Genomic DNA, 24864 nt, shown 5'->3' with positions numbered 1-24864 from the left:
TAAGGAGAGTTTTGGTAAATATAGAATTTTTGGTTGCCTTTTTAATTTTTTTTTTCTTTCAGTACTTTAAACATATCATTCCACTGCCTTCTGGCCTGCAAGATTTCTACTGAGAAATCTACAATTTTATTAAAGATCCCTTGTATGTGCTGAGTCACTTTCCTCTTGCCACTTTCAAAATTCTCTGTTTGTCTTTGTCTTTTAAGAGTTTGATTATAATGTGTCTTGGTGCTGTTTCTTTGAATGCATTCTACTTGGAGTTCATTGAGTTTCTTATATTTGTATATCCATGTCTTCTGTCAAATCTGGGAGGTTTTGAGCAATTACTTCTTTAAGTAAGCTCTCTAAACACCTTTTTCTTTCTCTTCTCCTTTTAGGACTCCCATAATGTGTGTACTGATCTATTTGATGGTTTCCCATAAGTCCTTTAGAATCTGCTCACTTTTCATAATTTCATTTTTCTCTTCAGATTTAATAATTTCAAATGAGCAGTCTTCAAGTTCACTGAATCTTTTTTCCACTTGTTTGAGTTACTGTTGAACCCCTCTTGTAATCTTTCAATTCAGTTATATTTTTCAGATCCAAAAGTTTTGTTTCCTCCACCTTTAATCTCTTGATCCCAAGTGTCTGGTATGTAGAATCCTTGCAGTTTTCCCAAGTCATGGCTGTTTCTTTCTGCACCTCTTCCTAGTCTGTGATCTGAGTCACTTTTGTCCATCTGTGCTTTAAGTTGGGTGACACATAGACCAGTGCCTCAGGCAGCTTAAAGCCAGGTTAGAAAGTTTCAAATTTGGCCCACCTGTTCTCCTCAGGTCACTGAATGAAACTGGAGTCTGATTGGACTGCTCCTTTCCCCAACCTGGGGGAGACAAGGGTGAGTAAAAACCTCCTGAAATTTTCTACTATTTTGTATGTGTTTTTTCTTGGTTGGGTGTTTGCTTGGTTTCTGTAGATGTCTGATTGAATTCCAGAGTGTCTGCAAAGCTATTCTTGTCAGTTTCAAAGGTTGGGTTTAGTGTTTTCAGAACTTTTAAAGTACCACAATAAAGAGTCATTTGAAATACACCAGTCTGATTTCTCTAGCCTCTATCAGTGTAGTTGTTTCTTTGGGCTTGAATTTCCTCCTTCATGGCTGACCTATTTGCTATGGCCTCTGATGTAGCTGGTCTATGGGGCTTCAATATCCTTTGCCATGGTTAACTACTCTAAGAAAAATTTCAGAACCATTGACTCTGGCCAGAGGCTGTTTTGAGAAATTTTTATCTTTCTGCCAGTTGGAGAATGAAAGAACTGTTTAGGTAGAGACACCACCTAATTCAGAGTATTCTTCCAATTATTTATATATATATATATATATATATATATATATATATTATTTTATTTATTTATTTTTTTAGGTGGGGAAGAAGAGGTAAAGTGGAGTTGGGATGGGTTGAGTGAGGGAATTGCAGGAGCAAAATAGAAAAAGGCCTGAATGGGCTTTAAGTGAAGAGTTCAGGGATGCGGGGTTGGGAAGGACAGGGAAAGGGGAATGATGAGCAAAATTATTCACTCATGCTCAGAATAATGTTATTTCCTCTATTCACTCCTTGCATTCTTAATATTATAAAATAACATGATCTATACCATATGGCAATCTGATCCATCTTTGTAATTCTGGTATCTAACAGGGCATATTAAACACTTAATTGGTGCTCAGTGCATGTTGAACTGAAATGACAATTATCTAGTCTTAAAAGTAGTTCTGAATACAAACCTTTAGTATATACCTTTCCCACAAGAAAGTTATTTATTATTAAATAATGTTACATGAGTCTGTCCATAAAGTATACGACAACTACCTAAGGTTGAAATATGTGTGAAAAACATTTGTAAATGCATGTTACTTTTATCTCTATGAAGTATGAAGGAGATTCTGGGGATGATGAATATTATTTTTTCCTTAACATAGAAGTTTCTAATTCTTCTATTTTTCTCTCTTTCTCAATTAGTCAATCAGCAGTACTGAGGATGTGTTTGCTCAGGATTTTGCAAAGTGTTATCAGAAATATTAAGAATGTCATAGTTATGGTCCTGGGAGAACAATACAATAACTTGCTCTCATCTCATTTGGTAATGAGTTTATTTTTTTCTAAATGAGAATTCTTAAACTTCTGTCCTGTTTTATTTTCATTTTTGATGAGTGAGATATGGAAGAAAGTGGAAGAATAACCAAATTTAATTTTCTTTTGAGAGACAGTCTTGTGTATAGGAAAGGGCCTTGAACTCAGCAGCAGCATATCCAAGTTCTAGCCTTAGCTCTTTCACTCTTCACTGATGTGTTATTGTTCAAAGGAATTTAACTCTTCATTTTTTTAGGTTAAAATAAGTATAACCACAGTTCCCTTACTAAGGAAACTTTCTGCACTCCTAACAGAGTTTCGGGGAGTCTGAGTCAGAACATTTGTGAGAAGAGGCTGTAAAATGGATTGTTGTGGTGGTCTTTCCCTTCACCTGCTGATTTGTTCTGTTTTTTTTTGTTTGTTTGTTTGTTTGTTTGTTTGTTTTTCTGTTGAAGGAAACACTCAATAAATTGAAGGGCAGAAATTGGCATCACTGAATGCCCAAGGTTGTAGCCCATGGAGAGCATAAGTTGCCAAGAAATCTTCATGTATTGGAAACAGGAATTTTGAAGAGTGTGTGTGTGTGTGTGTGTGTGTGTGTGTGTGTTATGAGATCATGTCTCCCCCCAAGCCTCACAATTCTCTAGGGGCTTTCTAACCACTTAGTATAAAATCCAACATCCTTCCTATGGCCTTCAAGACCCTTTCTCTTACCTCAAATTTATTTCCTCCTCATTCCTCTCTACTCCTACATCTTTGTTGTTACACAAACATTCCAAGCCCATTTCCTGCTCAGGGGTTGTATATTTTAATTCTCCTTTCCTAATTCTGTCATTTGCATGACTCATATTTTCTCTTTATTCAGGTTTCTACTCAAAGGCTACCTCTTCCAAGAAGCTTTCCCTGATAATTCATCTAAAATATTGTTTCTTGTCTTTTTAGCCCCATAACCCAACTATATTTTTGTTCTTAGTACCTAATTTTACCTCTCTCTGTTTTTTTATCTGCACTTGCAATTATTCTTATCCTCCACTAGAATGTAAACTTCAGAAAGGCAGGAGCTTTGTCTGTTATTTTTCCAGATCTGTGTTCAGTGCCTGACACATTATAGATGCTGAATAAATAATTGTTGAATGAATAAATGACTGGCTGGATGAGCAAATAAATGTAAGTGTACATTCTGTGAACTCTATGTAAGATTTGCAGCCAAGTCTGTATTTTTGGAAGGATTATCTCTTGTTGTAGGTTAAGCACCTGATCGTAGTTAATAGCACTTAGCTTTTCCCACTATTTATAATATCGCACTCTTTTGCTCTTGCCTCAAAAGCCTGAATGGATTCTTTTAAGCCACTGCTTTGAAGCCATTTGTATATTTTTCTAAAGATGTTTAATGAGTTGGAAATAACCATGCATGAAGCACTTTTAGTGTAGCCTTTATAAAGTTAGCCTTTGCATGTAGAAGTCTTGTTAGATAACTCACTGGATAAAAATGTATTCATTTATATCAGATTGTTTCTTTCATGAGGATGCTTTTCAAGTAGTTTAAAATATGAGGTTATAGCAGAATGACAAGACACAGATCCCTAAAACACAGAAATTCAAACTGGGCTCAGGCCGAACTCTATGGGCAGTTTTCCTGGCAGCATCACCACATAGGCAGTTAGAGGCAACTCTTCGTATGAGGCCGTGGCTTGGCCTGCTGGCACAGCTGTCAAGGTTGAGGAAAGCAAAACTAATCGTAATGGGTGAGATTCCAGATTTTAGTGCCCTAAACACTTATGAGAGTAACTGCACTGTAAGCAGAGGAAAAATTAGAGAACATAGGAAATTATGGAGAACTTAGCACAGTTGTATTGACCCTGACTTGGCTACCACAGTAGTGCTGAGTTTTGTTATGATGGCAATAATTTTTTAGCAGTAGGACATGGCAAAGGGTGCTGAGATACAAAGGTGAGGAGCAAAAAGGGGAAGTCTATAATTCCCTATTAGGTAAAGAGTGAATGTGCAGACAATGTGTAGGTAAACAGATACAACCATGTTTACTCCTTAGTTAAGAGTAAAACTGTATAGCACAGGCACCTGGAGACTTTACAGAGGGAGGGAGACACTTTCAAAAAGTCATTCAAAAATACGTAGAGTAAGAGAAGAGGTACCAGGCAAGAATTTTTCTTGCAGTCTATCTTCTTATAGTTGAGGAGAATGGTTTATTCCCAGGTTTGGCCAGGAAAATATTTATCCTAATTTTCTTTGTTTGCTTTCTTCTTTTGGAAAAGACAACTTTGAAAGAAACGTTAGTCTGCTATGCTAGGAAGTGACTTGCTGAGCTCTGATATGACAATGGAGAGCATTGCTGTGAGCCAATCAGGTGCTGCCTGTGGAGATGTTTTTGTTTGCAGCATTTTCACACATACTTATTCAATAAAGCTTTTGTTTTACTGACATTGGAAAACAGTGCACTGCATTATGCTGTGATTTTGAAGTGACAGTGTCAGTGGGACTAGAGTAAAAGATTTGAAGGGAATTGAGGCTGAAAATGAAAGCTTTGTTTTTGCTTAGTTAGGAAGGAAAGTTAAATTTAAGATTTTTTTCCCCACTCTTGCTTTCACCACCGGAAAGACAAAAACAACCAAATAGTAAGAGAACAACAGCAAAACCAAACTTGTGTCTCCTTGCACTATTTTAAGTGAGAGACTATAACTCCAAATCCATCTTTGTGTTTCTTGGGGAAATAAAATTTTCACGACTGTTCATGCCACAACTTATGATAGGCAAGACATATTTAATTATCAATAAGTAATATTGCTCAATTGAGTCAAAACTTGACATTCTGAAAAGTGCCTGTTCAAATAAGATAAAGTGATATTTAACCAGCAAAAAAACGGTGTCTGTTATCAGGGTTCCTGTGATCAATCCAAATCATAAAGAATTTCTTGCTTATATCTGAGTTGTATGCTTAAAACTTAGACTTTGAAAAGGTAAGGCAACAAGTAATGACGATAAATCCACTATAGGACAAATCGCTGTCCTCTGCTACAACTCTGCCCCTGGCGTTCTGATTGACTTTGGTGTGCTGCAGAACCTTGGCAGGCCTTCCTCTTCCTCATCGGATTGGATGAGAGAACGTAACTGCACTATGTCTAATATGTCTTTCTGTTTGACACTCTATGAATCACCTTGTTTCAGAAAATAAGTCCTCCAAATGTATGCAGTAAATTCAGAGTTAAAATATTATTGACCTTCACATTCACGGAAAGAGGAGGTGATTGTGGTTCTCCTAACAATGCTCCCACAGTTCTATTTTTTGATCATAGCACTCATGTTAATTGGTAATTGTTTCATATGTCCTTGTCCTCCATTAAATTCTGATTCTTTGCATTCCTGATATGATGGTTTTTCCCTTCTTAAAAAATAATTGCCCCATGATAATGATCTTTTATCACCTTTTTCCTCTTCAGATTCTCAAATAATGTATCATACTGTTTCATTACTTATCCTCTCTATTTTTCTAATTCCTGATGAACAATCACTAGTCATTTTTTTCAAAATACTTCTCAGTGGCACCTGACCTTGTCACTTGCATCCTACCTTATAGGAATTAATTCTCAGTCATTCCTAATATTCACTGCAAGCTCCCCAGCTTGCAGTGAACATCATTCTCTGGTATTTTCTGGGAACTGAGGCTTGACCTCTTCTCTTTACATTTTTTCCCCAGGCTCCTAACTGATACATTTGAGTTCTAGATCCATCAGATAACTTATAGTTCTCAAATTATTGCCTATAGTCAAGTCATTGCTCCTAAACTGTAACTGCCTTCTAGTTAAATTTACTCAGACACTTACTGGCACATCAGGTTCAATGTGTTTAAACCGGAACCAATGGCATCTCTTTCCCTACTTCCCAGATCAGGGATTTGGAAGCTTTCCAGATTCTTTTTTTCTGTGTTATCCTCCTAACATGGTCCTAGCTTCTAATGTATCCTAAATCGTAGACTGCACCTTCTTTTTCTCATGGAATCCATCAATATTACTTTAACTTACACTTTCAGCACTTCACACTGGAGTTATTATTTTTATTATTAATAATAAATTAATAAATATTAAATCATATTATTATTTCTTTGACCATTTTTTTCTTGTCCATTCATTCACCACACTGCAGTCATAGGAATTATTTAAAACTGCAGATAGTATCACACATCTTACCTACTTAAAAACTTTCAATGTTTGCTGTTGCCTTCCAGACAAGTTAGAATATCAGGGCATGAAAAGCCCTTTTTTAAGGTATCTATTTCTGAAAATAAATGATTGAATTTTCACCACTTGCTTAATCTTCACTATAGTCATACACACTACTTATAATTCTCTGAACTTGGCATACCGCTTTATATCTGTATCCCCACAGTTTCCTTACCTGGACCCAACTGCATGAACTTTTCTATGACATGCTCGTAAGCACAATTGGTTGTTCTCCCTTTGGGTTTTTAGTGCCTGTCCCCCATACTTTGTCCAGACCTCATTTATCTTCTCTCATTAGCCATGTTTTACTTATATCTGAATCCCCAGTACCGAACGCTGCTCCTGATAAATAATAGTTACTGGGTATGAACAAAGTATCAAACATCTCAGACAATAATTGGGAAGTAATACTAACAATACAACCATTTTATTAAGGATTCTGTGATCTTTTCTTGCGGCTCTTTCTCCCCATAAAAATAATCCATGAGTAAAATAATTAAAGCAGGGGATAGTTTGGTATTAAAATCCTGAAGGATAACGTGGCTGTCGGTGGGGAAAGATCAAGAGGAGGAAGCTAGAGTATTTTGGGCACTTCTGAGGGGGGAGATGGAGACCATCTGGAAAGGAGGATGCTGCAGGAATGAGAGCCAGGACGGAGATAAAAGTGAAGGGAAAGGAAATGGTGGCTGAACAACATCAAAGAGGCAACCCAACTGAACAAGTCACTGTGCGCTCACTCTGGCAGAGATACAAGTGGGTGGCATTGGACGATGTATCCCAATGGTTAAGACAAGAATAAAGAAACGGGGACATAATTTGGTTTAAGACCACTTCCTCCAGGGTAGCTGGGCTTATGTGCTCAGGACAAAGTAACAGGAAACAACAGAGTACGGTTCTGATGTTTTCAATTTCTTTTTATGTGCAAATGTATCTAAGTGTGTGTTTTCTACTCTGAATAGCTCTAACTTAAACTATTAATTTAAGGAAGTCCTTATTAACATGTTTAGCTCTTTTTCCTTTTAAAGAAATCCACCCGACCACCCTGAGTATGAATATGATTTTAGGTAATGTCCCTCGTTTCTGAAAGAAATAATTTCTCTGTTTGGCCATGGGTTTTTCTTAGCTGAGCTCAGGTAGACCTGTGGATAGGATATTCATGTGACTGAAACAGAATACTGTATTTCTTTGACTTAGGAAAAAAAAAATTATAAACATAAACATCCTCTTCAACCATTTGTTTACAATTAATTGCTAATGATAGATAGAATGCTTTGAGAGCAACAGGAAATATAAATAATATAGAAGAAAAAAGAGAAAAGAATAGTGTTAACAATAACAGTTGCAGATGGTTAGCGTTTTCCCTGGAAAGTATTGTTTTAAATTTCTGTTAAATCTTGCCAGATTCTGGGAGATTGTTTGATCTTAAGTAAAACATGTTGCCACTACTTCAGTGATAGTAAATGCTGCTGAAACATTTGCAAAATAAAGACCAATACACTGGAAACACATGAACTTATGTGTTTAGGTGATAAATCCATAAGTGCCATAAAGAAATTACTTTTTGTGTGGTTACGTTTTCAGAAAATCAAGTTGGGTCCTTCAAAGTATTCATACAACATCCATGATCTGCACTGTGGGATTTTACTTGGATGGAATTAAAATTTTTAAAAATCTCCCAAAACCCTTTCAAAATGCACATATGCATATACATTTTTCATATACCTGCAATTAATTCCTTCCTTGTTCTGTAAACAATGAAAACAAAGTCAAGTAATATTCAGTAATTATACTGGTAGTAATTCTAGATACTGAGAGACTTTAATAGTGTGGTTGAAAGGAAATACTTGAGTATGTTCTGTAGATGCTCGGCTGACTCACAGCTCAGTGTTTCACACAGCAGTGAAATGATGAGACATTTGCTATTGTGTTACAGTCAGACTTATTTGGCTGTTTATCTTAGGAATTGTAGAAAGAGATGTGAGCTGTGGCATCTCGAACTTGAGGAGTCATTAATCAATGAGAATATGGGACCAAAAGCCAATTAGTGTTAATGTGTGCATAATACAAAATAGCAAATATGGAAAAATAAAAAACACAAGATAAAGAACTACAAAACATTCTCCAGTAATGGTATGACTACTAATATACTAATTCCTATTGATGCCAGGAGAGGGTTGGTATTTTAAGTCACTTTCACATTAAGAGCAATTCTACTTTTGTCTATTTGCAAATCCAAATAAAAACAATAGGTTAGTATCAAGTGTAGCTTCAGACACTGATTTACCAAGGAATCTGAGGAAGAATCTAAAAAACTTTAAAAGCTGTTTTAGGGTAAGATGGATTATTCTAAAGAAATTCTTTGGAAGTTGTCCCTCTTGAATTTACAGTCACAAATTTATATTCCCTTTGTGATATAAGTGGAAATGATCTATCTTCTGTTCAGATCGTTGGTCAGTATGTCAGTCAGATCAAATGCCACTAATAAGATGCTAAAAAGTGCTTCTGAGGAATGGGGAGTTTCTTTAACAAGCCATAAAGTGCTTTTTAATCCATTTCTTACTTGTTAAAAGCATTATGACTCTTATAGATTGTTCTATCATGATGTGGTTTTAATTCTTTATGAGAAGTGAAAATGCATTGTGGAATTCTGAAATATAAGTTAAGAACTGAGTCTGGGTAGCCTCCTCAATAGTAGCCTTACCCCAAGTCTGAGGTAATAATATAGTTCTGGAAGTACTGTACCCAATGAAATTTTTAAGGATTTTTAAGGAAGGCTATAAGAATTTTTTTCATGAATTAAATTTTTAAAACTTACTTTTGACTTCTAAAGAATTTGGTGTCTCATCCTCTGAATCAAGTCCCTTTTAGAATACCAAACCAATTAGTAATCATGGGAACCCTATGAAGAAGCAAAGCTAGTGTTGCCTTGTGGATTAAAGAGACTGTTTCATTTATCGTGTGAAATTTAGTTACTTCTGGGAGTAAGAGCAAAATTACCAACCTTTCCTCATTTCTAATTAATTCTTTTATAGGGACCACCTCTTTGATTAAATTAAATCAGATTTTACTGATAGCTAAATGTAGAGGTACAACAGTGAGTAAAATCCTAAAATTAAGGTAGAAGGATAGAGACCAGGGTAGAAGGTGGTGACAAGTTCATATCAATTTGCCTGCTGCATGGAGAATGAGTTGCAGAAGGGCAAGGATATGAGATGAAATACTATTGCAATTGTCTACATATAGAAATATGGTGGTTTGGAGAGGGATGGTAGAATTGGTGGTAGGTTTGAGACTGAAAAATACCTCATGATTAAAGTTGTAAGACATGATGATGAGGTGGATATGGGGGAGGAGGAGAGGGTGAGATCACAAGTGCTGCCTCGTTATTACCTAGTAGATGGGAGAGAACATTGGAAGTGGGTCAGGCTGGGGGTGGAGAAAATGGGAATAAGAATAGTAATTTATCTTGAGACATTTGTGACATATTTAATCTTTTTCACCTTTATATTCTAGACTCAATTTAAATAGTTATATCTCAGCAAAAGGTAAATCAGTTAATTAGTGAGGGTATGATCTACGTGCTTTATACAAATATATAAAATCAAATATATATATATATCTACATATATATATATATATATATATACACGTGTGTGTGTGTGAGTGTATGTGTGTGTGTAGAGAGAGAGAGAGTGCATACCATGATAAAAAAGTAAAATTTTACATTTCTCAACACGCCATCACTCCTATTTTTTATATTGTGAAGCTTTTCTCAATTAAGATTTATATAGTTGCTTTTATGACTCTCTTAACAAAGTAAAAAGAATTTGAATTCTCCTTGTTTCTTATCTTCTTATGAATACTGTGTTTATTGTCTTTTGACTAATGGTCTATATATGGAGCATCTTACAGTTGCCAATAATCCAATAGATCATGATATGCATTTAATTTTGAATGTTTGGGAGCAAGAATTTCCAAGCATGGTTTTTCTACTCATATTTTTTTTAGGATTTCCTTCTCTTGGTCAGAGAATGTGTGTTTTTGCTTTAGGAACTTTAAAAGAGACTTCTCTGCTTTGTCTCCAAGCCCACTAACCAATCTAAGGATCAGGAAATAGGACTGACACCTCCCCCCATACACACACTCACACACACACATGCACACACATACACACTCATGAATTCTCTTTTAAACAAAAAATGAATTGAAGAACTATACCAAATATACATGACCAAGTTTGGGAAAGAATGTTAATTATTTGGTTGTGTCTATGCTGGCAAAATGATGGAATTTTGTGGTAATTATTTGAATATAGCATTAAGAAAACCTGATTTGAAGATCTGGGTTCTCATTTCCTACTGAATTATATACAAGTTCTTTGGCATAGCATTTAAAGCGTTCCACAGCACGCCACTGAGCCACTTTTCTATCTTTATCCTCCTCTAATCCTTTCTCTCTAAGCCTGTGCTCCAGACAAACTAGACTGTTTGTTATTCCCTACTTTTCCTAATACTACTCTCTAGACCTGAAATCTTTTGCTTTCTTACCAGATCACTTCCCTTCTTGCTTTTCATTTCCTGCCCATGTCCTGTTCAAAATTCTCAAAATTTTGATTGCTTTTCTCTCAAGGCCTGTCTCAAATGTTAGGGGGACCATAGCCGTGCTTGGTTATTTTTCCTGAAGCATTTTTAATGATTTGCATCTTTCTCTTATGCTTTAACCTTGTAAAACTCCTACTCATCCTTGTTTTTCTTGTTGTGACTATCATAGTGACTTGCATGTATCATAAAACCAATAAGTATTTTTTTTTAAATTAAGTTGAATCATCCCCACTGACAGCCACTATTTATGTTAGACATTGGGAAATTATTCAAATCACGAAATCATCTTGTTTGCATAGACAAAGGTACTGTACCAGGCTCTCCCCATTATATTGCCTCATTAGGCCTCATTCACCAAGCATGGGTTGAACACCTACTAATTGCAGTGTGCTGTGTTACTCTGTCCTGGAAACAGGACCAAATATAATTACATAATCATGTGTCAGGAAAAATATGTAATTATGTGCATCTCACATATTCAAAATAAATTTCTAAAATAAAATAATTAGACTAACTTGATATCAATTAAATCTTGTCCAAATAAAGACGGAACATTCAGCTTTGTTCAGTCTCATGTAAATGCTGATAAAGAGAGTTAATCCTTCCACTTGAGAAAAACAATTAACACATATCTAACCCAGGCACTCATTTATTCAAGAACTTTCTCAACCAAATTCATAAGTGAAGAAAAATTTTTCTTCTCAGTGCCTCCGTTGTTTTTTCAAAGGTGCTTCCAAGGATTTTGTTTCAGAATCTGATTTTGGTATGTGTCTCAGGGTTGGTTATAAACAGGACAGAAGAAGGAGAGTTGAAGTCTGGCAGCAGCAAACAATTGTGGAAAATCTGTGAAGTAATATTGTCCTTGCAACATTTTCCGGCCTACTTTTCAGGACCCATGGGCTTTAGATAAGCATTAGGTATGTGTCCAAAATAAACCACTGGCGTTTTTAAGCCACTGTCCATCCTTGGTGTAACTTTCTCACAAATCATCAACTTCATAAGATACACTATTTTTCCATGATTAAAAAAGTTGGGGGATGGGGGACTACCTGGGCATGTGTGATCTGACGATTCACTGTTTTAACTTAAAAATTTCTGCCCAACAGTGCATTCGTAAAATGACCACACGATGATTTGTAAGCCAAAAAGCATAAGAAATGCATTATGGGTAAGCAGTTTATTTTTGTTATTCTTTTGAAATATTCAGCTGGTATTAAAAACAGATCTTTTGAGCTGGAACAACAGTGGTACAGGTAGACTTCCTACTTTTGGAAAAGATCTGGTCTTTAGCTTATGGGAACCAAGCCGAAGCAGATGTGAAAAGTTCAACTAAAGGAAGAACAGATTAAACGCACTTTTGTGGTTGAAAAACCAAAACAGATGTTATTATTAAACCACAAAAACCTGGGTACATTTAAGTAACACTAGGTGTCTGAATTTTAAATTTGGATTTGAAATAATGAAGACATTTAAAGTTACACAGGCTGTTGTGTGCCACTAAACTCTTAATCTCAAATCAAGCAGTTTGCATATTAAAAAAATTTTTTTTCAAGAACATTGAGTCTCTGTCATTGTTCTTATCATTTGAAAATGAGAAAGCATCTGATGATAAAAAAACAAATCCTTTTAGTGATTTTTAAATTGTTTTCCAAAGCATTTTGAAAATGTGTGTGTTTGAATATATATATATATGTGTATATATATATATTTACACATATATAGACAGCTAGGACAGGTCTAGACTACTGTTGTTACAATGTAAATCTTAGAGGGATGGATCAAGTCACAGGGGAGTACTAAGGTGGTGCCAATACCTGAATGCACAGACCATTGGCCAACTTCCTGGAATACTTCCCCATATTTGACCGCTCTACCATGGGATATAAAATGGTATGGAGAAGCAAATGAAACTCAGAATTGCTCTGCAATGGCATGACTACTCTTCGATATTGAATTTTGTCTTTCTCAATAACTTTTTGTTCTAATATGACATCCCTTCTACTTCAACACAAAGAGGTTAAAAGCCCAAGTTAAAAGGACACAGACACCAGGTATTATCCAGTGAAAAATCCTGGATTTTTCACTGGAGAAAAGCCAGCAGAGAGAGAGGGTGGTAAAGGGAAGGTAGCAGTGATTTGTGTCATAGCATTTGATTATTAATCTAGATATGTTTTACACATTAGGCCAAAAGGGATATATTTAGCTAAAATGGACATTGAGGATGTAGTCTTTCACCTCTATTTGGAAAAATGGGTGTTGTGTGATATGCAATGATTTAGGACAGGGCTGAAAGGATGCCAAGCTCTCACATCACTTCAAACATTGGAAGTGAAAGAATCTCTATTAATTACCTATTCCCATTCAAAGAATTCTCTTTTTCACTCTAGTTCCAAGTTGGGAGAAGAAATGGGGTGACTCCTAAACTCTTTGAGGCGTTTTTTCTAATCATGTATGCTTTTTGTCTCCAAATGAACATTTCTAAAGATCTTTAAGATGATTCCAACTCACACCCTTCATTCCCTCCCTCACTCTGCCTTCACAACCTTGAGAATCAGGTTTGAACATTCCACATGGGAACGACCCGTGCTTTAGCTTAACGTCTTCGAAGACTCATGATGTAACCAGACTGTTATATCATCATATTGGTTACTTATTGGACTCATAATGCTCAGATATATGTTTTATTAAAAATTATATTATACCAATTTCCCTTTTTCTTTTTAATTTTAAAGTGTGGTTATTAGAAAATTTAAAATAACTTAAATGACTTGCATTTGTGGCTTGCATTTTATTCCCATTGGACAGTTCTGTTCTGTCTGGTAAAGAAGAGAGAGAGAGAGAGAGAGCAAAAGAGAGAGAAAGGAAGAGAGACAGAGAATGAGAGAGAAAGAAACATGTGACTACTTTGAGAAAATAATATATTACATGCCTTTATGCTGTACTCAGCCCTTAGCAGCATAGTTTTGACTGTGCATGAATTTCATTTAAAAAATAGGGTCAGCAGTAAGTGATTCTGAGATCGTAAGTAATAAGGCAAGATCTGAAAGCATGCATCTCTTGGGTGGCTAGAGCAATATAACAAAGAGGAGAGATGGTGTTTCAGCTCGGATACATATGAGAGGATGTCCTTGCTTGGCCTGTGCATAAGGGGTAGTCAGCTCTGGATGGTATAAACCACATTCTCCAGGACTGTACATTCTAGATAAGACCTAGATGTGGATAATTCAGTGCCAATTCCTTGGAATTGGTAGTCAGCTCTGGATGGTGTAAACCACATTCTCCAGGACTGTACATTCTAGGTAAGACCTAGATGTGGATAATTCAGTGGAATTCCTTGGAAAAACTGTGAAAAAGAACATAAATGGAGCAATGAAAATATATGGGAGATATGTAACTCTCTAACAATTGGGAATCATTTATTAAATAATTCTTCAGTTACATAAATACCCATTGAGCTTTTATTGATGTCCATTCATACCTCTTCTAGACAGTAGAAGAGGAACCAAAGAAACAAAATCTATGCCCTTCTGATTTTTGCATAAAAAGAGGAATAGAAAGATGACAAATGTGAAGACGAATGGTTAGTACATCATGTTTTTCTATGAAGAAAGTTGAAGTAAAGCAAAGGGATAAGGGGGCAGGGAGTCTTAATTTAGAGAAGGCATTTAAGGAATTCCCCTTTGGAGAGGGGACAATTGAACAGAGACACGGCTGAAGTGAGAGAGCAAATGAAATGGTAACTGTGGGAAGACTATTCCAGGCCATGATAGTGGATGTTCACATGTCTGAGGCAGAGGCTGTGTGGTATGTATCTGAGGAATTACATGGGAGCAGTGAGGCTAGAGAGGAGTGAGGAACAGGGAGAACTGTAGGAAGTAAGGCTACAGAGGGAATTGGGGTCAGGTTGTGCTGGATCTTGGAGGATAAGATACCCTCCACCTTACCCTTGGAGGGTAAGGCAAGGATTCAGAAGTTTATTTTAAGTGAGATGGCCAGCCTTTGTAGAGTTTTTTTTTTTTTTTAAGACTTTATTCATTTATTTGACAGAGAGAGGGAGAGAGATCACGAGCAGGCAAAGAGGTAGGCAGAGAGAGAGGGGGAAGCAGGCTCCCCACTGAGCAAAGAGCCCAATGCGGGTCTCGATCCCAGGACCTCAGGATCATGACCTGAGCTGAAGGCAGAGGCTTAACCCACTGAGCCACCCAGGCGCCCCACCTTTGTAGAGTTTTGAGCATGGTACTGATGCCATCTGGATTTACATTTTAAAGGATCCCTCTGATGGGAAGTAGAACATATATTCTAGTGAGGCAACAAAGGAGAAAGACTGATGAAGAAGCAGTTCAAATAGGCTAAGTTAAGGCTGGTAATAGTTTATACTAGAGGACTAAAGTGGAAGTGGTTAGAAACGGTTGAATTTTGAATGTATTTTGTAGATGAACCAAAGGGTTTTCCTGATAGGTTGTATTTGTGGGAGAAAGAAAGAAAAGAATCACAGATGACTCCAAAGGTTGGGCTTGTGTAGCTATAAAAATGGAATCACCATTTATGAAGACAAGGAAATCTGTAAGAGACCATAATAAGCCAAAGATGCATATTGTAATCTACATGGAATCTACTAAATGGAAAGCTAGAAAATGTATAGCTAACAAGCTAAAATAAAATGATTAAAATATTTGATTAACCAAAAAGAAAAATAAAACAACGTATAAAACCAATGATTCAAATAGAAAACAAATACGGTGATGGCAGACATAAACCCAAATATTAGTGATCAGTTTATTTTTTAAAAAAATATTTATTTATTTATTTTAAAGAGAGAAAGATAACACATGAGTGGGAGGGGCAGAAGGAGAGAGGAACCAAGCAGACTTCCCACTGAGGGTGGAACTGGTGTGGGCTCCATCTCAAGACCCCAAGATCATGACCTGACTGGAAACCAGTCAGAGTCTTGACTGCCTGGGCTACTCAGGGACCCCCAGTAATTATTTTATATGGACTAAAAAGTCCATTTAAAACTAAGATGACAGAATGGTTAACAATAAAATTTGAAAAGAAAACCCTGTGATTCGAACTGGTAGGAAAGAGTGAAAATTAGAATTTAATTTGGATATGATAAGTGGAGATGGTTAATTGGCACTTGACTATTGAAGTCTGGAGTTCAAAAGACAGATGGAGACTGAATATGTCAATTTGAATCACTAGAATTTTCAATACTTAAGAATCCATCTTTCAAATTCATGGTTAAATAGTGACTTAGCTAATTGGCTATTGAGTACTTAGTGGACATGTTTTAAAGGATATTAAAATACCTTACTGATAATGTATTAATAAACTTGTAAGATTTCTTTCCTTCTGGGATTCCATTATACTATCAAATAAATATTTCACTGACAGGGAATTCAGACCAGATGGTTGCTATAGTCCTTTCCAAATCTAAAGTTCTACCCTTAGAAGGTAAATCCAGGATCAGTGCAGGTGAACCATTTCATTTCTCCACAATAAAATATTCCTTGTTGTGTTTTATCTAAATCATGTGAAACAACTATGAAGGCTACTAGCTCTTAAACTCCTGTCAAGGAGTTCCAAGTTGCCCTGAGACTAATTTTCCTTGATAAATGCCATCAGGCAATCACTGGTACAATTTATTTTGCTAAAATTTTATCTTGTTAAAAATATTTGGAGATTTGGAGATATCTATATATCTATATATCTATATATATAGATATATATATATTTGGAACAGTGGGATTCAGATTTTTTTATTACACTTTATCACTACTTTTCTAAATGTGTGACAAATAAAATCTAAAAAATGCTTTCTTACTATGTAGTTGTGTGTTTTTTAGCCTATACACAATTATTATGGTAAGAATTACAATTCTTACCACTATAGCTCTTGATTTGGGGCTCATATTCAACAGATGGTCTTTTTGATATAAATTTTGGTATTTGTTATACTGAACCTAACTGATATTTTGAATTCAAATCCACAGGTTTATAGTTTGCTGTTAAATGTTAGCTTCATTGGCAATTCTATATTAGAGAAATCTGTTTGCATATTGACTCTGTATTCCAAAATATTAACTCTCCTCCAAGATTTATGTTATAATAAAAATGAACACAGTTCCTTCTGTATCTCCTAGTCTAAGCCATTCACAAAAACTTTCAGGGGAAGTGACAGAACAGAAGCCCATGTATACCCTATCAAATATAGTTCTTCTCAGCTTGATAATTACCAAAAGCCTATATTTACATTTCATCAGAGATAAATCTACCATAAGTTAATTGTGTTATATTTTCTACATGGCACCAATAAGGGCAATTTTAGAGTACTGAGAGAGGTAGAAAGAAAGAGAAAATACTGTACATAGTGGAGTCCTTCCTTCCCTTCATTCTGCTCAAGTGATGCATATTTTCTGGTTGCACTTCTCATGGGATTCCAAGTGTTCATAAGGTTCTGAGTTTGATCACTTTGTCCGGCTGAGTGTGATTCTAGTTTTTAAAGATTTGGAGGGATAATCCAATATGATTTGTAAACATGAGCCATCTACCTCATGTAATGCTCAATCACAGAAAAATTATTGGTTCCATATCTGCAGAAAAAAACTGGCTGTGTTGTTCTTACCTAGATGAACATATTAAAATCAATTTCAAAGACAATTTGACCACATGATATTATTATCCTACAAATAAAATGTGAAACTTTCAACAAGATAAAAGTCCCCTTAACTGTACCATGATTTAACCCAATCTCCATTTTATCAATGAAGATATGATGTATAACTTCTGATGGGAATAAAGATGAATTATTCTTTTGCTTTTCCCTAAACTCTCCTAAAATGAATGCAGAGGGCGGTACTAGATACTTAGTGGAGATGTAGTTTCCTCATCTGGCCAGATGCTTGGTACTGGCCTTTCAATCTCTGTTCACGCAGTTCTTCATGTCACTGCCTTCAACGTCCAGCAAAGATTCCTCATTTCACGCTGCCTTCAACGTCCAGCAAAGATTCCGCATTTTCATAGTTTTCTCTGAACAATATGTCCTATGCTAAACCTTTCCTCTCCTAATGTATTCATCACTTCTAAAATAGTCATTCACTGTTCATAAATGTTGTCTGGTAATCACTCGTTTATTATCAGTATTTGTAAATATGCGTTGAACATTTACTACAAATCAGGCATCATTTTAGGTGTTATGAACATGGAAGTAGCGAATAAACTCCCTTATGGTCTAATCTAGTTGTAAAGATAGTACATTTAAAAATGTATCCGCAATCAAGTCAGGTATGGTTTAAGAGCGAGAAATCCTACATGTCATAAGAGCATGTGGTTGGGTCTCTTCCCTGGCTGCACGTTGTAATCACCAAAGGATCTAAAATAAACAATAGCAAAATTCATGCCAATGGTCTGATTCAGGTATAGAAGAGACCTGAGGCATTAGTAGTTTTAAAATCCCTAATTCCATTGTACAGCCAGAGTTGAGAACCCCAGACCTCTCCTTTCACTGAATGTCTGTGGGGACCTTTAGTGTAGAGGTATTGACACATGTCCCTCTGGCCAACATCAGTACCTCACTGGGTTTTCAACTCTTCACAAAGAACGCTAATAAAGAAGTTTGAAAAAAAAAAAGGCTGGGTTTGCTTTTAACATCTATTTTCGTGGTTCCAGCAGTAAATTAGAAGATTGTGGATTCTCTGTGATGCAGCTGCTGGGAACAACAGCAGCCTCTGGAATTCCTCATCTATAATTCATTTAATAAATTAAATACCAGGCATCAGTGATCTTCATCCTCATAGAATGGGAATAGCATCCATTTTATTTCCTTTGCCAGCCCCTTTCCATATGATGTCTTCACCTTTATGCTTTATTCCCAGCTTTTCTTTAATTTTAAAGATTGTTCTCTGGGCCCAGGCACTTTAATTATTTTTAAGCAAAACTGGACAAACTCCATGTCTACTATGGATTAAAAAAGACAAATAATCTTACTAGTTAGCCAAATTTAACCTTACCAAAGAAAGAAATAGAGCATGTATTCTTTTAAGTGAGGCTAAATATAATATTGCTTATGGTACACAGGTAATTGAAGAAATCAGGTTTTCCCTCTACCCACTTTATATCTAGATAATGGCCTCATTCTCTCCCCCCCAACCCCTCATCACGCTGTCGCCTTATTTTTCTGCATAAACAACCTGTCTTTCCCTTTTGTGATATTTGCTTTTTCTTTAACTATCACCCTTCAAAGGTTAAAAAGAGAGAGAGAGAGGGACTATCCAGTCTGCATCACTACTTAAAACTATTAGAAGACAGCAATTCACTAGTTGGGACAATACAATTCAAAACACCAAAAAGATAACAGGTTTTGAGAAATTGGCATATGTTAGTGATTAAGCAATCATTCATTTCCCACAGATTTCTTTTTATAGGAAACTTTGGAAAATCCCAAAAGAGCTGACCGAGTCATTTAAACCACAACAGGTTTCTTTCAACATCAAAACCATGGGTAGGAGTGGGCGAGGGATAATTTTCTTTTTTTTTTTTTTCCTTTTCTTTTCTTTTCTTTTCTTTTCTTTTCTTTTCCTTTCTTTGCTTTTCTCATATTCTCTTTTCTTCCTTCTTTTTCCGTTTTCTTCTCTTCTCTTCTCTCCTCTTTTCTGTTCCTGCCCTGTCCTTTCTCTCCTGTTTTTAAGCATGGATAGCTTGGTCTGAGTGTGCAGAGCTGTGGCTTCCCCTCCTGTGGATGCCTTCTGAACAGCAGATCTAACTTCCTCCTCAAACCAAGGCATCCTGAAAACATCCAAGCAGAGGAAGCATTTTTTCACCATGACATGGGAAAGGGCCACAGAGATCCAAATGGAAACGGACATTTCATGTGAGTGACTATTTCTACCCCAGCTTGGCTTCTTGCCTAATTCAACAGACACTTAGGTGGCTGAAGAGGGAAATTTTTGTTAAAGTGAATCCAGCTCTGAGTTGGACACAGAGCCTTTTGACTGGTGGCCGAGTTCCTTGTGATAGCTGGCAAAATTCACAAATTTTTCTTTTGGTTGTTGTTGCTGGTTCTGAAAATACTTCATTTCCTGGCAAGTTTTCTTTCTTTAGTAGATAAAGGGAAAGATCTTTTCCATCTACGCCATGTAACACTCCTATCATCTTAGAAACTGTTTTCTCAACCAGGCAGGATCCCCTAAAGACTCACTCTCGCTCTCTCACTGTGACCTCTTGACAGCTGGCTTATAACCAAGTGGTCTCAGAAAAGTCCTCCCTTTCCCTGATTGTGTATGTCAGCAGGAGTCTGTTTGCTGTCATCAGAAGGTTCATCTTACATGTATGACCACAGGAGCTGTGTGTGTGTGTGTGTTTGTGTGAGGGGTGGGCACAGAGCCCAGTTTTAAGCTTTCAAGAATACTCAAAAACTATGGTTGAGAAAATTAGAGATTAAGATGGTGCTCCTTTCCCTGTTGCTCCCTAGGAAGCAGTGTAACATCTCTTGTTATGGGCCACCTATAAAAACACTGCCGTGTTTATCAAAGATAGACAATCTTCTACACTTGTGGCAGAGTGAATTGACACAACCTTTCTGGGTACCATGGTGGCATTACAAGTCAAAGCTTTAAAAATCATGTATCTGTACTTAGAAATTGATCTTAAGGAAGTATTCATGAGTGTACAATAAGTGCTATTAACAAGGATTTTCATTGCAAAGCAAAAAGTGAAAACAAATGTCCAACATTTGGGAAATGTTGATGTGTCCATCTAACGGAAGAGTTTATAGTTGCGTTTTTAAAAGATACACAAAGATATGAGGTAAGGTCTTTGACACGTTGTAGAGTGGAGGAAAAAGAAGAGTAAGAAACTGATACAGTTTAATGACATCTTTGTATAAATATGTATGCACAACTGCATAAGTAAATGACTAATAGGAAATAAACCAAAGTTGTAGCAGTGATTTTCCCTGTAGCATGCCATTCCAGCTAGGATGGGTGGATGGATGGATGGATGATTATGTAGATACACATAAAACTATTTTTGTAAGAAGGAAAACGCACTTTGTTAGATACAAAAAAGAAAAATGTTTACCTAATCTGTAAATAAGTTATGAAAAAATCCATATCAAAGTAAAAAGAAGTATTCCATAAGCTTAACCATCCCAGATATAGAAATAGCATAAAACAAATGAGAAATTCTAGATAGAGCAGAGGGCTAAGAGAACACCTAGTTCCTTTTTCTGTTTTCCCAGGGGAGAAACAAGAAGCAGAGAGGTGGTATCTCTTTTATCAAGGTCTGTTAGTAACTTTGTGATTAAGGTAGAACTAGTCTTAGCCCTTAGATGATTCGATTATGCAAGAGATGGCATTTTATTGTCAATGTAGTTCTTTGTTTACATGTAGGTCATTGATTTTGATTAAGTTTGGATTATTTGGTTGGCATATTAACCTCCCAAAGGTCATCTGTTTCTTGATATTGTGGGTGGTTTGACATTCTAGACTGGAGAAAGTTGTTGCAATATTAATAATAGCCCTACATGTTGTGTAGACTGTATTTGATAAGTGTTGGTGTGCAGCAAGAGCTTCTGTCTTTGAATCTGTTGCTATTTATGCATGTGACTTTTAATGTAGATGACTTTGAATTTGAGATTAACCTAAAATGCAAGGGAAGGAAACTAAAAGAAATGATTTTCAATCCAGCAACACAAAGTTCCTTCAGTAAGTTATTTTTTTCTGTACCAAGTACAGAAACTTGTAAGAATTCAGTAAATACTTGTTGACCAAATTAATAAACATACAATGCTTTCAGAAACATTTTCCCAATGGCATGGAATGATATGTAGTTAGAATTAGCAGTATTGTTTAAATAATTCACATAGGCCTGTCCTTAAATAGTATGATAAAATAAGACTTCCTGAAGTACAAGAGTGGCTTCAGTTTGGTTTAAAAGCTTCCTTTTCTCCATCTGTAGATCTTACGTTGCAAATATTAACTGTGAAAAACATCACGTAATACCTACTTGGTATTATAACTTTCTTATAATTCAGTCAGTGAGTATATATAATTTCTAAGTAGGGGTATTTAAGTTAATTAGTTCTGAATACTGTTTATTAACTATATTTTAATGACCCATTCTTTTTATCGAAAACATTAAAACCTTTTAGAAATTACTTTATAAATGCGATTTTAATTCTTTGACCATATTCGTAGACCACTGCTTTCTCAGGAGAAGAGATTAAATGATTCAGGTTTAAAGAAACAAATTACTGTGCTAATCTTCAGGTATTTCTCTTCCTGATAGGACTACTCAGGTCTAATTGTGGCAACGCAGGCCCATCACAATGCTGGTTTCTTTGGTGCTCCTTGGAGGTATTTGTCAGAGACTTGAGATTTGGTTTAAGAAACACTAGCCTTCGGCTCTTTCCGAAACAGAATGGCTCCTCTAAAATAATATGTATAGTTGGCCTCATGAAAACATGGCTGAGTCCACCAGGTAGAAGGACTTCAAATGTAATACAGGAACTTTTAGTAGCATTTGGGCTGGTGTTCAGGATTCTTAGAATTAATCATTCACATGTCTCTGAATGTTGTGGACATTCTGAAAAGCCCAGAGCAGAATTGCTAGAACTGTCCCACAGTGGAAAGGGGTTTAGTTTGACCATGGAAGTTTTGAATAAATTGGGAAGTATTACTTAAAAGCCAGGCACCCAGCTTCCTCTGATAAATTGCAGGTCTGGTAACCCTGGGTTCTCTTCCTCTTGTGGCACTGACTGGTGTGTCATGTGGGTAGAGGCACCGGCCTGTTGGGATGAGGCAGGGAACCTTTACCAGCCATGCTCCGACTCTGACCTAACCTGCTTTACTCAGACATTAATGCATTTCCAGCTTCATCATTATGGACATTTGATTTTTTTGACCACCGTCAAAGGACTAAAGCATTGTTGGTGCTGCCTACTGCCCCAGGAATATTTTCTAATTTGACTCAACATTTAATCCCATCCTGCACTGGAAGGTATGCTAAAATTTCAGTAGGTAATTCCCTTTTATATCCTTTTATGTGTAAATTATAGGCTCTCTTTATTCATTTATGTCTTCCTTCTATTTTTAAGGAAATAATACAAGGCTTCCTAACCAGCTTTTCTGGGCTACAGCAGACTTTGCTTTTCTCCCCCTTTTCTGAAGTCTTATGGCATGTTTTACCTCTAAGACTTTAGTTCTTAAGATTGGCACTGTAATATTGCTTTGGAATTCAATCCATTTCAAAGTCAGACATTTTTCTCCACAAAGGGCAAGGATAATGCCTTTTGCCAATATTACATATAATTCTAATATTTTTACTAATATTACTACTAATAAACTGGTGTTAATTTAGTAAAAGTCCCAATATTACCAAATCTAGGAGAGTGCTGTGCACACAGCAGATCTGTAAGTACACTCATTGACTCAATCAGTATTTCTACTTCTTTACTATTTAACCTAAAACATTAATTTCCTTCAGTATGAAAATTACTTATTGAACTATAGCACATCACCTGTAATACCTAGCAACTCAAATAATATCAACTCCTCCTTCATAGGTTTAGGAAGAAATATTTCTAACAAAAGCAGAACACAAAAATGTAAGTGCCTGCCCTGAATTTCTATTGCCTTATACATTTCTTCTTACCACTGCTGAGCCAATGTTTTCCTCTTTTAATTTCTCTATTAACTTTAATTAGGCTCATGAGTTTGCTGGCCAGGTGGGTTTTCCCTAAATACTCACAACTCCATTTTCCAGGCTAACAGTAGAATTAAGTTAAGCTGCAGATTTGTGGCAGAATCTAACATTATAAGCTATGGAAGGTTCCAATGCCACCACAACTCATTTTATCCACTGAGGATTTCAGCAAGCAGCACTTTTAATAAGCCAGGCTCGACATTTTTCAGGGAATACTTTGGGATCCATTTTTGAAAGCAATATTGGTTATGATTCCACAGCTGGAAGATTTCCGAGGAAATAATGTTTTGTCCTCTTGAAAACATACTTGGTCCATACGGTATACAGAACATAATAACTCCAAGCAACCGGTTCTCAATTTTACTAACACATATCTCAAACATGTAATTTTCCAATGGCATTGTAGTAGGCAGATGATAGAAGAAGAGTAGGATTAGTTCCAATTTACTCTTTTATTTCATTTTATTTTGTCTTTTAGGGAACATAAATTGCCTACATTATTTATGTATCTTGGTGCATTAACATAGGTTTCATTTGTAATTTTCTTACTAAAAATCTTGAAAAAAGGAACAGAACAGAGCTGAAAATCTTCCTGCGATCATACAGAGCATTAGATCGTCTCAGGTACTAGCTGCTGGTTTAATAAAAGGATAGGATTTCCATTTACTCCAGGCAGGCTTAATGTATTGTTCTCGGAGTGAGACAGTCAGAATGAGTCAGGAGCCAAAGAATACACTTTATAGACACAAATAATCGTAAATTCAGAATGTCACCTTTAGGCAGAGGCATTTTTATTATTGTTAGTGGAGCTGCTGAGTAGGTTTGATGTTTTATTCTCTTGAGGACTCAATGTTCCCGAGTCCTGGAGCCCTGTCTTTATCAGGCTCGCAAGGAGGGAGCCCAGCCAAACTTGCTTCCTATACTTCTCTATGATTGATAGCAGATGGCATGCTTTAAAATAAACCTATCCATTAGCAGTCCTCAGTGTTTTTACTCAAGGCATTTACAACTGTCTCAAGCAGAAAACACATTCACTCCATGAGCTAGTTTCAGTCCACAACAGCTGTACAGGTGCAAATCTCTCATTAACTCTTAAATAGTAGTGAGATAAACAATGGCTTTTTCTCTTACTCTATTTAAGGGAGTATACTTCAAAGCTGCTGTAGAATTACTCTCCTCTACAACAGAGCTTCAAAGGAAGGAGTGTTATTAAAACTAAGTAAT

The 24864-nt window shown here is 36.2% G+C and overlaps 1 long non-coding RNA gene across 1 annotated transcript in view; it reads left to right on the top strand.

Annotated features, from left to right (window-relative positions):
* The window catches only part of LOC116866870, a 90049-nt gene extending 77656 nt beyond the window's left edge, over nucleotides 1–12393 (top strand). Inside the window, exons 4-5 of the long non-coding RNA XR_004382499.1 lie at nucleotides 813–874; nucleotides 12045–12393. This is a non-coding gene — a long non-coding RNA (uncharacterized LOC116866870). The remainder of the gene's footprint in view (nucleotides 1–812; nucleotides 875–12044) is intronic.
* Nucleotides 12394–24864: the final 12471 nt, after the last annotated feature.

This window comes from Lontra canadensis, unplaced genomic scaffold, assembly GCF_010015895.1.
Source record: "Lontra canadensis isolate GAN:19392208 unplaced genomic scaffold, GSC_riverotter_1.0 scaffold11, whole genome shotgun sequence".
Taxonomy (NCBI): domain Eukaryota; kingdom Metazoa; phylum Chordata; class Mammalia; order Carnivora; family Mustelidae; genus Lontra; species Lontra canadensis.
The sequence above is the reverse complement of the archived record's forward strand: the minus strand, read 5'-3'. Positions and strand labels throughout refer to the sequence as shown.